This window comes from Cyprinus carpio, chromosome B11, assembly GCF_018340385.1.
Source record: "Cyprinus carpio isolate SPL01 chromosome B11, ASM1834038v1, whole genome shotgun sequence".
Classification (NCBI taxonomy): Eukaryota; Metazoa; Chordata; class Actinopteri; order Cypriniformes; family Cyprinidae; genus Cyprinus; species Cyprinus carpio.
The window spans coordinates 9250567-9253380 of NC_056607.1; the positions used below are offsets into that span (position 1 = coordinate 9250567).

General features: G+C 34.5%; 1 long non-coding RNA gene across 1 annotated transcript; it reads left to right on the forward strand.

The window, feature by feature from the left end:
* The first annotated feature begins 451 nt into the window (after positions 1-451).
* Positions 452-2474, forward strand: LOC122138820. The gene is made up of 3 exons (XR_006155815.1): positions 452-799; positions 1405-1537; positions 2003-2474. It is a non-coding gene; the product is annotated as an uncharacterized LOC122138820 (long non-coding RNA).
* The last annotated feature ends 340 nt before the right edge of the window (positions 2475-2814 follow it).

Below are 2814 nucleotides of genomic sequence, written 5' to 3' on the forward strand. Positions count from 1 at the left end.
TGGCCGTCCATGAATCAGATTGACCCTTATGAAGGATTTCTCAACTGCAGCCCATCAGTTTGTGGATTTATTTGAACTTAATAGCCGTGATAAAAGGTTTCATAATTTATGTTTAATCTATGCCTTGGATTACATTGTTTTTTTAAAAAAGGAGTTGCTTAACCTTTAGAAATATTATTTATATTATTTATTGTCATCAGAAAGCTTTATTCTATTCTTTTCTATTCTATTCTATATTCATTTTACATGAGGTTTGCAGTTTTTAAAGTAACAAAAAATAATAGATAGATAGATAGATAGATAGATAGATAGATAGATAGATAGATAGATAGATAGATAGATAGATAGATAGATAGATAGATAGATATATAGATAGATAGATAGATAGTAACTGGTACAGGTAAAGGGTTACAAATTAGGCACTAAATTAGATCAAAGAGGCTACCAAATGTTGGTTTGTAATTATTAATAAACTTACTGGCTTTCATAACTGAAGGGAAATATTTGTAATTTGTTTATATTTCATATTAATTTTATGTTAGAGAACATTACAATATCTAACTTATTGTCACTCTAAACAATATAGTATGTGTGGATATTTTGCTTTAAAAAACACGTAATTAAACAATTTGCATTAAGCTTATTATCGCGTTCAACACCATATAAGCAGAAGAGAGCGGGGTTTAAGAATATCACACACGTCATTGGTTCTTTCGTGCAACGTCAACGCTCCGAATTTGAATTTGAGGAAGTGTGAAAGCAGTTTTTTATTGTTGTTGTTGTTGCGCAAGTATAAACTGTGAGTTCATTTAAATTTGCCTGAAAGTAAATAGTATATTTATACATAATAGTGTGTTTTAGTTTATGTAGCCTAGTTAATGTGCATAGCAAACAAACAAAGATATATTTAATTTCTTATGTTTTGATTAGCAGCACATACATACTATGATCATTCCGGTGGATTAAGGTTGTGTTTGCATGAAAGGAAAGATCCAACGTGTATAGCAAGCTTTCATAAACAAGACTGAATGGGTCATTCATATAATGCAGTAGAGAGGCCTACCCCATCATGCTATCAGTGGCCTATATGGGTAAAATGTTGAATTTACAATTTTAAGTGAACATGGGGTAGAAAAACTTGCCTTGCCTAATAAAACGATTATCCGTCTTTTTGTCTATATAAATACTTTAGTTGAAGGACAGCCATAGTGTTGCTTCCTAGAGAAGACTGCAAGTCTGGATTGAATGAAAGTCAAAAGGAATAATGAGATGGTTTTGTATATTAGGGTAGTCCTTGTGTAATGAGGAGCATGGAGAAGCCAGCAGCCATTGAAATGCTTATTTGCCTGCCGTTTTGAATCCAGAACACTAATTGCACTAATTACAACAATTTTGTAATTTCAGTGATCTTCGGTTCTTCCTGGTTCACCCCTATTTGAGAGATCCTTCCTCAGCTGGGAAATAGCCTTAAATATGAGGAAACCTCCATTCAGAAGATTGATCCTGTTCATCATCATGCAGCAGATTTTGTTTTTAGGTTTGTATTTATTTTAGGCCTATTATGATTATTCAGTTTTAGATGCTGCGACACAGAGATGGATAATGCTTGAGTCAAGAAGAATATATATATATATATATATATATTTTAGGCCTTATATATATATATATAATATTAAACAAGCTGAAGGCGACAGATGTTTAACTCTCCCTTGATGATTCTATGTGAAGGATGCAAATGGCTGCAGATGTTGGTTATGGCTGACAACTCCTACTTTTGACCACTAGATGTCGCCATTGAAGTGTTTTGCTCTTTCTTTGAGTTAATGTGTACCTATTCAGTTTATTGTCACCTATGTTTGACTCTTTACAGTCCACCGTTATACTCTGCAGTTTTTATACGCTCCGACTTTTTTAGGGTGAGTTTTGTCCTTTTGTCCTCCATGCTGTTCAGTTCTGCGTTGAAAGATTAGTTTCTTGTTTTTCTCTTCATTGCCTTGTGCAGTGTAATCATTTCCACTTCATTGACAATAAGTTATTGGTGGCTTGCCAGTGAACCAGACACTATCCAAGACTGATCATCCACTATGAAGAACCTTCTAGTGGTGCTGACCTCCAGATCCACCCTATGAAGGTCGTTCATATAAGAATAAGCCATTATCTAGTTTATTTTTGTGTCAGTTCTTCATCATTACTGTGAATCAGTGTTACAGTGGTGTTTATATCAAACATTGTAATTCAGAAGCTTTGGTGCCATTAGACTTTAAAAACTTGTTCTAAATTGTTGAATCTGTCACAACTCTTGCAGTCATCACTTTTGAATTGATTAACTACATCAATCACATTTAGAAGAACCAGAACCTTATACAGTATACACTTTTAAAAATAAAGATTCCAGAAGTGAGGCATTTGAAGCAATGCCATATAAGGAACAATTCTGAGTTCCAAAAAGAACCATTTTTGTCTTAGTTTGTAGAACATTTAAATAATCTGAAGAACCTTTTGTATGTTTTCATGCAGTCATGAATGCCAACAAGAAACCTTTATTTTTAATAGTGTTGACCATGTGCTTGACTCTCACAAACCTCCCTCTGACAACCTTATGCTGTTTAAACATGCACTTTCAAAGCAAAATTCACCTCAGTGACATTGCCCAAACCAGACGCTACAAACTTAAGTTGATATCTCTGCAGCCGATGTGCTTCCATGCAGTATTTGCTTGTCTCGGTCCCATGCAAACAGAGATAATTGTGGACCAGCTGTGTGAGCAGGAGGCAGCCAGTGAGAGGACTCATTTGTAGTGAGTATGCCACCATG